Source organism: Arachis ipaensis, chromosome B09 (assembly GCF_000816755.2).
Source record: "Arachis ipaensis cultivar K30076 chromosome B09, Araip1.1, whole genome shotgun sequence".
In the NCBI taxonomy this organism is placed as follows: Eukaryota; Viridiplantae; Streptophyta; class Magnoliopsida; order Fabales; family Fabaceae; genus Arachis; species Arachis ipaensis.
Genome location: NC_029793.2, coordinates 8,532,171 through 8,545,160, shown reverse-complemented (window position 1 = coordinate 8,545,160; position 12,990 = coordinate 8,532,171). Strand labels below are relative to the sequence as shown.

The 12,990-nt window shown below is 32.1% G+C and overlaps 2 long non-coding RNA genes and 1 other non-coding gene across 16 annotated transcripts in view; 1 reads left to right on the top strand and 2 right to left on the bottom strand.

Moving 5' to 3' along the window:
- LOC110266593 overlaps positions 1–709 on the bottom strand; it is a 2,013-nt gene extending 1,304 nt beyond the window's left edge. The window contains exon 1 of the long non-coding RNA XR_002354027.1: positions 532–709. This is a non-coding gene — a long non-coding RNA (uncharacterized LOC110266593). The remainder of the gene's footprint in view (positions 1–531) is intronic.
- LOC107616541 lies at positions 5,080–9,006 on the top strand. Of its 13 annotated transcripts, none has more exons than XR_002354023.1 (9): positions 5,080–5,544; positions 5,623–6,338; positions 6,666–6,752; positions 7,694–7,843; positions 7,928–8,095; positions 8,269–8,374; positions 8,464–8,505; positions 8,574–8,654; positions 8,733–9,006. It is a non-coding gene; the product is annotated as an uncharacterized LOC107616541 (transcript). The 13 variants fall into 13 exon arrangements; XR_002354017.1 differs by having other exon boundaries at positions 5,082–5,544; positions 8,605–8,654; XR_002354019.1 differs by having other exon boundaries at positions 5,087–5,544; positions 5,623–5,985; positions 6,068–6,138; positions 6,247–6,338; positions 8,464–9,006.
- LOC107616544 lies at positions 10,995–12,990 on the bottom strand. 2 transcript variants are annotated; one of them, XR_002354026.1, is made up of 4 exons: positions 12,939–12,990; positions 12,258–12,397; positions 11,842–11,886; positions 10,995–11,440 (listed from the first exon to the last, which is right to left on the bottom strand). It is a non-coding gene; the product is annotated as an uncharacterized LOC107616544 (long non-coding RNA). The 2 variants fall into 2 exon arrangements; XR_001614552.2 differs by having other exon boundaries at positions 12,944–12,990.

Here is a 12,990-nt window from a genome sequence, read left to right as displayed (position 1 = left end):
ATTATTTCTATTTTATGAATATTTAATCAATTAAATCAAAGTTGTTACAATCCATTGTTGCCATCAAATGATAAATTTCCCGAACCATGTTCGTCGGAGAAATGACCCATGAAAAGAGCTACAACCTACTGACGCATCCAATGAATATACACCAAATTAACATTTGTGGGAAGATAACATTGTAAATTGTGAAGAATATAAATAAACAGCGTATACAAAATCAGCAAGATATAAGGCATCTTTAATAATTAAGCTAAATATCAGTATATTAGACCATATCATGCATCGTGTATGATAATCTTTAATAATTTATTTGTTTGAAAAGAGTATCTTTATCGTTCATATATCATTATCAAACCAGAAAAAGTAAAACTTACGGCAACCAATTGAAAGATATTTAAAAATAAATTGATCTATGATAAAAATAAATAAATAAATAAAGGACCTTTCTTATGTGTTTTAGGACAACACACACAATGAAAATACTTCATAAAAAATTTCATTATTATACCCTCTAAAATAAAAATGCACCTTGCCAAGAGAGCGCAACAGCAAAAGAACCCTCTTATGGGTTGAACACTTAAATAAGAAAGATTTGGAAGAGTGAAGTAAAAACTCCGCAGATGAACTAGCCACTATATATAGAAAGAGAATGAAGTTACTAAAAGATAAAACGGAGTGATTACGCTTTGTTTACATTGGTGAATTTAGATTCTTATCCATTAGATAAGTTAGAGCATTAACACTAATTTGGTGGAGGTTACAATACTCCTGTATTATTTGGAGTTTTAAAACTCCTCTCCATTATTAATATTATAATATACGTTTTAACATGTTCTATTGGTATATAAGTTATTAAAATTATTAAATTTGTTTGTAAATTTTAATTAATTAATAATTTTAATTATTTACTTGATATTATAATATATTTATAATGATCTGACATTTCATGCTTAGTATGTGGATTCATCAGTGTTGTATGTAACATTCTTTACTGGTTATTATTAGTTATTCCTCGTTGCAAACTTGGCTGCCAAATTTAAACGCTACTTCGCTTCATCATCTGGCTGCTGCATGCCTAAGCTTGTTTGCTTATTCTATTTTTCATTCTGTTTTCTTTTTTTTTCATTCTTCCTAAAAAAATTGATTTTCTTAATCTTGAATCTAGTTTTTTGTTTAAATAAAATTTTGATTTGCATAGCTTTATTTAAGCAAAACAATATGTGCATACTTTATATTTTGATATTCTCTAAATATACTCATAATTGTATAATTACGGCTAAAGTTTAATATATTATTAGTAATTATTTTTATTACTGTTAAAGATAAAACAAATAGCTACTAAAAGCAATTTTCTTTAATAGTAAATAACTCTATTAAACGAAGTTGTCAAGATAATTGTAAAATAATTTTTATCTTTAAATTTATATATTTAAAAATATTGTAATTGTATCTATTTTCAATCCATTAACCCTTACTCCTAAATCAATTTTTTATTCTAAAAATTAAAATAACCAAAAAAAATCCTTTGTCTATTTAATTTTTTACTCATTTTTCCGATCTCTTATATGAGACTATATCTTAGAAGGTGAATTATATGGTAAAGATATAAGTTTATAGATTCTAACTTTTATGGGATGAAAGAGAGATTGAGAAAACTAGGACTCATTTTAAACAACAATAAAATAATAAAAAATAACTATAAAAGAAATTTATACTCTCTCTATACAACTTTAATTTTTATAGTAGAGTGCCCCATATTGAAAATATAGAAGACTTTTTTGAAAAACAGTTATACTACATATACAAGTCTTTTTGCCTTACAAGTCTTACAAGTTGGGCCAAACCCAACAGAAGCTACGCTCACCACAAAAGCGTGTTAACACGCGCATCACGTTTCCAAAGCGCTCCTTCACCATTATGAACGACTCTTCTTCTTCTTCCTCGATGAAAACCGCAACTATCATTTTTTCTTCACGTTTCTCCTCCTCCTCCTATTCTTCCTTCTTCTTCTCCTTCTTCTTTGTGTTTTATCTTCATCGTCGTGTTTCTCCTCCTTCTTCTTTTGATTTTGCAACATTATGTATTTTTTTCTTCTTTGTTTGATTTTTTCTTCCCAAAAAGAATTATGAGAATATAAAATAAGAAGATGAAAAAGAAGAAGCAGCAGAAGATGAGGAGGACGAAGAGGAAGAGTTCTGAATTATGCAGAATTTATCAGAATAAAAATACACCTAAATATCTTCGTTTTACACCCAAATTTGCTGCAAATACAGAAAAAAAAGTTTCCTTTAATGCTGTATTTTTTCTTCTGAATTGAACCACACCTCAGCCACTTGATTGGATTCAAAAACAATAATCAATTTCATTCATTCTGGTTCAATTGACAATCTGAACTTGAATTATTCATTATATTTAACAACGACATAACTGATGATGGAGGAGAAAGAGAAAAAGAAAGGAAGAGAAGAAAATCCAATAATGAAAAAAGAAGGAGGAAGAGGTGGTGTTGATGACGACGATAACGAAAAAGAAGAAGAAGAACGTGCGTGCGTTGATTGAAAAATCTGTTAAAGAGGAGTGTGAAACATACGTGCCATAAGAGGCACGTTTTAGGGTAAATGAATTTCAGGACTTGTAAAACTTGTATAGCAAAAAGACTTGTATGTCGAGATTAATTCTTTGAAAAATTGGCCAATAAGCTTGTTAAGAAGAGTCTTTAATTTCGAGTCATCATGACACTCTAAGATTTGTCATTTGTGGCGCTTAGTTAAACTTAAATAATAAACTTGTATGCGTCAATTATTCCTTTCCTAACGTTAGTAGTGAGGAGCAGAACCAGATCGGCAGCATAGTTTCTAATATCTAGATTAAGAAAGTAATTTTTAATATGAAAAATTTTAAAGCACCAGAAAAAGATGGCATCCAAGATGTTTTTTTAATCAAAGTAAATGAGATTGTGTAGGAATAGATTTGTGCTCCTTGGTGCAACATATTTTTGTGGATCCTAAGAAAGTTGGGGGGATTAATAAAACTCTTATCACCTTTATTTCTAAATCTGACCCGATTATCAGCCTAGTCAAATGCGCTCTATCAGTTTTTATAATATTACTTATAAAGTGGTTACCAAGATCATTGCGCGATGGAAAAGGAGGAGGTGCTGCCTCTACCGCCATCAAGTTGCCGCCGCCACCGAAAAATCCAGAGAGAGAGACTACGACAAAGGAGAAGGAGAATGCGACGGAGCTCGTCCCTCTCGCCGCTGCTGCCGTTATTGTGGAAGGAGGCCACCGTCGAGCTATGTGGCGCTGTTGTCGCCTGAAAAACCACCGTTGCAGCCTTTGCTAGCTTGCCCTAGCTCTATCCTTTATTCTTCTTTCACATGCGTGCGTGCGTGCGTGCGTGTGTGCTTAAACTTCATCCCGTTTCTAACTAGGATTTCAACTTGGTGTAGTTCTTAAAAGGCAACTAAGTTTACCATTTGATCTAGGCCTCAACTGCTTGCTTTGTGTCATCTATTTGTGCCAAAGCGTTTCTATGGGCCAAAGAGATAAACTTCATCTTATATTGTTATATTTTAATTCCTATGTTTTAGATATAGCGGCAGATGGCCTTTGAATTGCTGATAAAATGTTTGATTTAGCTACACCACCCAAACAGTTGTTGAAACCGCCGCAATCAAAGCATTCAGCGGCAGTTAAAAAACAACCACTAAAGGGCAGCCAGTGGTGAGTAATAGCATTTGATTGATTATTACTTGGCACTTGTAACCAAGATCACTTTGACTAGTCTTATATAATCTTATATAGTTTGTTTTTCCCTTCTAGTTTGTTTTTCCCTTCTCCATCCTAAGGGAATGGATCCTCTCCATTTTTTTAACACTTAAGAGAATAAAGTGTGATCTCTCACCTTTAATTCTATAAGTGGGACCAAAATTAAATAGGAGAGAGAAAACAATGAAGGATGAGATCCTACACTGCACAGTTGTAAAAACCGGACCGGACCGGCCGGTTCGACCGGAAAACCGGTGAACCGAACTCTATACCGGTCCGGTTTAGTGTTTGAACCGCACAAGGAATTGAACCGGTCAAACTCGGTGTGAACCGGTACGAACCGGTCAAAACCGGTGCGAACCGGTGAGGTGGTCTGACCGAACCGTTTGGAAGAAAATATTTCCAAAATGCTTGAGGTAGGGTTCGAACCCTTGTCCTCAAGAAAACCAAAATGGATTTATTGTTCATGTTCCATATTGTTTTAAAATAACTTGATATTTTAAAATGTTAGTAAAAATATGTATTTTAAATTTTAATTTTAAACTTTTAACTATTTTTTATTTTTTATTTACATAGGACCGAGTCAACCGGTTCAACCAGTAACCCAGCGGTTGAACCAGTGACCCAGTGACCCAGTGACCTGACCGGTTCGATCACCGGGTCGGTTCTGACAACTATGCTACACTGAACACCATCCAATTTTTTTTTCCACTGGAGAAGATCTACTCCCTCCATCCTAATACAAATATCTATTGAATATTTGAATGTACGTTGCTTCTTGCAGAATTTATTTTCGCATCAAAGTTATGTTTTCTACTTTTCTTATTCATTTTTCTATGTCTCCAGGGAATTGAGTATGCATTTTAAATCCTTCAAATGGTTGAGCTTTTGTGTTTTTATTTCTCAATCTTAATACAATCTTTATTATTTCTTTAGTGTGCAAAACAATTACATAATGTAAAGAACACTACTTAGGAATATATATTATTATGTTATGTTGCTGTTATTTTGTTGAAACATTTTGATATATTTTTTTTACCTAGTACTAAAGAGACTTTAACTTACTATTACACAACGTATGACAATACAATATATATATAAAATAAACATAAACAAAAATTATTAACAACATATGAAAAAGGAAAAGGGAAAAATGGCAAACTTTCTAATGCAACAATGTAACGGTAGAAAAAAACACAAATAGCTAGTGTGACTACAAAATTTCTATTTATTTATGGGACTTTTTTTATGGAGGTTTTTTAAAAACTCCTCAACACATTTTATTTATGGCAATTTAAAAAACCTCCATTAATTAAAATTCAAAATTACTAATGGAAAGTATATCGTGTGAAAATGGAATTTGAGCGTGGTTGCTTGATTTTCATTTTGTTCCATGCTCATTTTCTCTTTTTTCCCAAATGAGAGGCGCTGAGTTAGCTGAGAGAGAGGGATGAAACCCTAAGTTTTCTACTGCCATTTTTGCCACCATTCTCACTGCCGTTTTCGCTGCCGGCACCGTTATCACTGTCGTGTCCGTTGCAGTAGAGAGCTTCTGGATCGAGCCACCTCTTCTATTAACGCATCTGTTCTCTCTATACTGTCGTTGCTACCACTGTTGCCACCGCAGTTTTCGCCACCGTTGCCGCCATAGTTTTTGCCGTCGATGCCACCGTAGTTGTTGTGGTACAACGCATTTTCAGATCTGTTCACTTCGGACTTCTTCTTCAACGACGCTTTCTCTCACTCCAATTTCTCCTTTGAATTGCTGCTGGTACTTCTTTTTCTTCTTCTTCCCTGTTAATTTTCTGATATTACTCCTTTGAATGACATGTTGTTTATTATATTTCAGGATTGCGGTGTTCGAACAAACAGGAATTGGAAAGAATGCCAGCCACATATGTTTCTTCAATTTCAATTATTTCTCGATGATTTGATTCTTTTTCAGGAGGCTTTTTTTTTTCTACAACGAAGATCATTGTTATTCTGTTTGAATGTTACTTAATTTTATTTTCTTTGCTAAAGTATCAATGCAATTATCTTATTGACTCAATGCAATGATCCTTTTGGAGCAGTCAGTAATTCGGCTCTATCAGACTACTACTTTTAAGCAAGTGAAGCTTTGATTTTTTGATACACACTGTGACATGAACCTTTCCAAGGTATTTGGACATAAATGTGTCTAGATACATTGATTTTTCGATGTACCAGAAAAGTAAGAGTGCTAATTGGAATGGAGGGAGTAGTTTTTCTCTTGATCTCATTATGTTTATTGACCAGTACTCCTATTCATGCAGCTTAATGCAATAGAAAATGGTCCCTATGATTATACCAGAAGTGGAAATCCCACTCGAGATGCTTTAGAAAGGTTCACTGTGTCCTGTTAGTTGTGTTTGTTTACCATTGCAACTGCCAATATTGTGGCATTAATGTTTTCTTTTCCCACCATGTTTTACCTTGCATGATGTGTTCTCAGTTTGTTGGTGAAACTTGATAAGGCGGATAGAGCCCTATGCTTCATCAGTGGAATGGCTGCTCTGAGTGCTGTTTCTCTTCTTGTTCAAGCTGGTGCCTTTTCTTTCTTCATTGTGCTATAATATGGTTTTTCTTCATTTTTAGTTGTGAAATTTAGATTAGATTCATCACTGAGAATTTAAGAATATGAGTAATTTCATGCTTTGGAGTCTCTGCATGCATTCACTCATGCAGTGCCGTGTCATCACTATTGGTATTTTCCCTAGATTATTCATTTGTTGGATTCATTTTTAAAACTTACCGATTAATACACTATAGGACTAAAAGCCATGAATTCTCAAAGGACTGTTCTTTTTTCCCCTTTTTGATGCAAAAATTATATTTTTTGATATTTGGCGCTGATAGTATAATATAATGTAGGTGAGAAAATTGTTGCTGGAGATGATCTATATGGTGGAACAGACAGGTTGCTGTCCCGAGTAATTCCAAGAATGGCATTGTGGTCAAGTTAGTCTAACTTGTCAGTTATGCTTGTTCATTTTTTTTTCATAACCAATAATTAATTATGGCAACAAACCAATCAAGTTTGTTTGTTCCATGAAGTAAAAGACCAATTACTCTTTGGTGGTTTGATTCTTTTAGGCAAATTAAATGAAAAAGACCAATTACTGAATAAGCAATTAAAATAAAAGATTGATTCTTTTAGGCAGTCGAAAAGATTGGCAACTATTAATTTTTAACATTAATGATCTTGACATTCTACCCCTTAGTCACCGCGTTTAGTGAGTTAGAAGGATAGGAACATTTTCCCTCTTGTTAATGTCTTTTGCAATTATTAAAAGGCTGTAAGCCATTAGTATCATGCTTAGAACTAGAACTTCTGGATGCATAATTTAGATCACACATGATTTGATTTGTTGTTACTGAAATTTGATAATGGCAGACTTTGAATCATACTTGTATCATGAGTTGCAATGATTTCAAAACACCCTTTACAATTAGCCGTTTGCTGAGATTCAGTTCTTATTTTTTCCCTTCAATTTTTAGTAACTGCATTTGTTTTAATTGGATGTTTGTTAAAAGTGCTATTTTTGCTTTATCTTGACATCTGTCTTGTTTGGTTTCTCTGTGTAGCCAAATCACTGTTTTGGTTGTTACTTTTCTTGATTGTTCTTTTACTGCTCTGTTAAAACTTTTTCCGGTACTGTTTCCATTCCCACTTCTGATTCTAGCTTCTAAGTACCCTTTGTGTCTGTGTTTTTGTGTGTAATTGCTGTGTGGGTCATAATGTCAGTTGACAACTGTGAGCTGTGTCCCACCTAAGAAAGCAGCTTGTCGAATAGTAAGCCTGTTATTTGCTTGTCTATACTTAATGAGGATAGTGTAAGTTCATCTCTCTTGTGTAGGAGTGCTTGAGACTAACTTATATGGTTTGATTTACATGTCAGTGAGCAAATAGGTTTACAGATTTATTGTCATTTAAGGGGTGGAGACCAGCTATAACAGTGAAGCAAATTCTTGTTGGTATCCAGGATTTGCTTGACCAGCCAAATCCTGCTGATCCTGCTTAGACAGAGGAATATCATCTATTTATCCAGGTATCTAACCTAAGAAATTGGACATTTTTTTCTTTCTTATTATAAAAGGTCTCTTAACATTGTAGTATTGTCTTATTTTTGTAGGATGCTACAGAATATAAAAGAAGGGTCAGGCAGCAGGCAAAGCAATACCCACCAATAATTTAGTGATACAACAGCTCACCTTAGGAACTATTTTTGCATCGTAAATGCTCTAATACGCTATAGCTTAAAACTGTGCAGCGTCAACAGCAGCACCTGAAATAAACTCTGGTGATTGTCCTAATAATAATAATAATAATAATAATAATAATAATAATAATAATAATAATAATAATAATAATAATAATGATGATGATTCTTCTGCTTCTTCTGTTTATGTTATGTGATTATCAATAATACAATTATTAATTATTATTGTGATGGGTGGAATTGAATAAGTGCAGGTTGATAGGGAAAGTTGCTGCAGATCACAGTCACAAATGGATATACAAAGAGCCTAATGAACAAGAAATCAACTTCTAGTCAGCGTGGCATAATTCAGCTGATTCAGTTAATACTACTTATTAATTAATTCATTAATAATCTTACTCTTAATTACAACTTCATGATTGCATGCTTAATTATATTCTTAATTACAGCATCCTAGGACTTGGGAAGCACAGTTCCAATCTCGAATAAAGGTAGTATTATATATGATAATTATGATAAGAAAATAATAAACATTTATATTCATGTGTCTACATCATAGGATCTTTATTGTTTCTTGATGCATACCATAGCTCTCATTGCTGTAAGAGAAGGTGTTGTTCAATTGGGAGCAATTCACAAGGTTCTGTCTCTACTCTATATATATGATTTGAAATAATTAAGTGTGTAATTGTGGTTAATTAGTGATTAATGAATTAAGGTGATTGAGGACTTGAGCTATGTGGTTCTACTGAGGAAGAAATTCAGCTACACAGAAAGCAACATAAATTAACTTGATAATGTTAAAAGGTCTTTTAGGATTGGGACCTTCAGTGTAATTATATACTATTAATGTTAAAATTTTAGAGCTTAGTTTGTGTGTATACTTTAAATTTTTTTTTGTGTATTTGTTTTATGTAATTAGATGATATTGAAATATTAAAGTTGTTTTATTTTACTTTTTAAAGAAAAACAGTAATAGTTATGTAGCACAATACCATATGTAATTATGTTTGGAATTATTGACATTGAGAATTTTTTTTATATATAGAGTTGTTTTATATTGAGAAATTGTATTATAAAAGCTTTAGTTTTTAAATTTTGATATTAAAAAATAAATTTCTAATTTGAGAGTATGTAAATGAGATGAGATTTAATGAATGATTTGAAATTAAAAATAAATAAATAATTATAGGGTTTGTGGAGGTTTGAAAATCTCACAAACTAGTTAATTTTTGTTAAATTAAAAAGTTAATTTGTGAAGGTTTTAAACTGCCACAAAAGTGATTTAAAATTGCCACAAAAATTCAATACAAAACCCCCCACTAAACACATACAAAATCCCCACTGAATAGATTATGGAGGTTCCTAAAAATCCCCACAAAAGACCTCATGGCACCTCAAATTTTGGAGATTTTAGAAACCTCCACAAATAAAAAAAAAACTGCCACAAATAAAGAAAAATCTTGTAGTTTGTCACGTTTATAAATCATAACTATAGCCTTCAAATATGCTAAACACTTTCAAAATAATAAGTAAATAAATGCTTTTTAATTGTAACCATATAAGAAGCCTATAGTCATGATTAACAACTTTGATCACAGAATAGTCTAATGTACCAATTAATAAATATAACCATAGAAAAGTTTAGCGTGCTTCAAAAGGAGTTTAGAGCAAAGACTAATTACTTTTCAAGAAAAGAGCATGAAGAGGGATATGTTGTTACTTACAAGGTTATAGAAGAGATTGAGAATGGTGATAAGATGTTTGATGTTACTTACAAGGTGTCATTTGATTCTTCAACTTCCGATGTTTCTTGTCAATGCCATCTTTTTGAGTCAAAGAAAATCTTATGCCGCATACTCTTTCAGTCATGGTCTTGAAAGAGTGAAGAAATTGCCAAATAAATACATTCTTGATCGGTGGAAAAAAACTTTAAAGCGCAAGCACAGTAGCATCAAGTGTAGCCATGATCCAAGTCGTTTAGAGCCCGTAAAGAAACGTTATGATGATATGTGCAAGCAATTTTACGATATTGCTGAAGTAACCGCTGCATCCGAGGAGCTCATCGAGACCGTACATCGTATACTAGACTCGGTTTGGGTTATGTTGGTGGAACCAAAGGCCTCTTCAATGGATAATGTAGATAATCAAAATTCAAATGAGGTAGATGAAAATGCAAATGATTTAGAAATTCACAATCCCCAACAAGTATCACGAAAAGGTCGTAGGCGTAAGAAAAGGTTTCAATCTACTGTAGAAAAATTTGTTAAACAAGGAAGGAAGAAGTATAAAAAGAACGTGAAAGAGAGATCACAGGCAAGTTCAGTGCTTGATTAATTTTATTATTATTGCTAAAATGCTCTATTATCACTTCATTAATTGCTATTTTTTTAGCCACTTGTGGAGTTACCTTCAGAGTTGAGCATTACCTCTAACCAACCATATGGCTTTGTATCCTTGCTGAAGTCAATGCAACAAAGCCACCATTTGGAAGAATAATAGTTTTATTTTTTTTTTTTTGTAATAGATTTGTTATATGTTGCAATAGAACTCTTGCATTTTTGTCAGTTGTAATAATTTTTACATGTGATTAGTGAATTTACACTCAAACATTCTGAGTTATCTAAAATTCTGAGTTATTATTGGCTTAGGAACAAAATGATTCTGATCTCTATTCTCTAAGTCACAACAAATATTTAACTATACACTTCCAGCTATGGTGAATTTAACAAATAGTAACATCTAACAGGGCTTATTGAATATTACAAATGAAATCCACAACTTCTTACTCGAATTTTATTATAATCAAACTCAATAGTCAAATATAGCACAAACATTTATAATCAAACTCAGTAGTCAAGCACTGAACCTGAGTTTGCACCGAACCTGACTATAATCAAACTCAATAAACATTTATAATCAAACTCAGTAGTCAAATATAGCACCGAACGTGACTATAATCAAACTCAATAAACATCTATAATCAAACTCAGCAATCAAGCACTGAACCTGAATATAATAAAACTCAGTAGACATATATTAATCAAACAAAATTGCTAACATGACATTCAAATTCAGTAGTAAAAATTAAGTAAAAAATTTATACAATCAATTCTTTCCCCCTCGATTTGTCCTTAATTTTCCTCATACTTTTCTTTTTTAATATCCAATTATTCCTTCTAAAGTTCCCGTCCCAACATTTGCATATGGACTAACTTGGGAGGCTCCTAGTTTTCTTTGTCATGGTGCTTTTCTCTCCTTCGGGGTATCCAAAGCTTTCTTTTCATTTTTCTTTCTTTCCTTTTTATTGGCAATCTTTGTGAATTGATAACTCTTTGCTAGCTCCAAAATATTAGTTCGGCAATCATTTTGTAGGCATAGGAGCATTTGCATGATGATATTCTTCCTTAATTTATCACAATCATCCTGTTATTCAAATCAAATCATACATACTAAACAAATTCAGCAACCGAATTCAATAGTCAAATATATAATCAAATTCCGTAAATATGTATAATCAAACTCAAATTATAATCAAACTCAGTAAACATTTATAATCAAACACAGTAGTAAAATATAGCACTGAACTTGAGCATAATCAAACCTAGCAGTTAAATATAGCACTGAACCTGAATATAATCAAACTTTGTAAACATGTATAATCAAACTCATATTATAATCAAACTCTATAATCAAACATAGTAGTCAAATATAGCACTGAACTTGGGCATAATCAAACTCAGTAGTTAAATCCAGCAAGCAAATTCAACAAGCTAAATCCAATGAAATTTTACCAAACAATGCACATGTTTTAGAAAGAAACTTACATTAGTCCATTTTGGCATGACTTTGGATGGTTCTCACAAGTCCATCTATTTTATTACAAACAAGCCACAATAATGCAAATTTAGTTGTTTGGATATATCCAGATATTCAATTGTTTAAAATATGAATAAAGTCATAATTGTTTTAAATGCTTAAGAAAAAGAATGCAATACAATTTTTATCACGCTTTTCGACTAAGCACAAAACAATTATGGCTTAAACTCGAAAAATCCTCAGTATTAAACAAGGGTTAAACTAAACTGACATATAGAGAAAAGATATAAATAACAGTTTTCATTAGTTAATAGTTACAGTCACAAATTTTTGTATCAGACAAAAAAATATTATAATATATATCAAACAATGTTAATCTTATATAAAATAGTACTAATAGTGTTTTAAGGATAGAAATCCTTACCCATTATTTCTATTTTCTGAACATTTAATCAATTAAATCACAGTTGCTACAATCAATTGTGGCCATCGCGTTGCCATCAAATGATAGATATCCCCAATGCTATGTCCATCGGAGAAATGACCCATGAAAAGAGCTACAACCTACTCACGCATCCAATAGATATACACCAAATTAACATGTGTGGGAAGATAACATTGTAAATTGTGAAGAAAAAATAAACAGCGTATACAAAATCAATAGGATATATGGCATAAGAGTTCCGACAAAATATCAGTATTATGTTATTATCAGTATCAATAATATTAGACCATATCATGCATCATGATGATAATCTTTATTTGTTTAAACATTTTTTTTTTACATATTCTGACCCTATAAACCATCTAATAAGATTCTGCTAACTTTCACCACATTATATCAGACTTACGAATGAAAAAGAAGGGGAAAAAAAAGAGGCCTTTAAGAGTTTATTGGATGTATTCATGCTTGGCATCTCTGGTCACAACAAATACACAATTAAATTAAATCACGGCAAACAATTAAAAGATATTTAAAAGCAAATTGATCTATGATTAAAAAAATAATAATGAAGGATCTTTCTTACGTGTTTTTGGACAACACACAGAACGAAAATACTTCATAAAAAATTTATTATTATACCCTCTAAAATAAAAAATGCACCTTACCAAGAGAGCGCAACAGCAAAACAACCCTCTTCTGGATTGAGCACTTA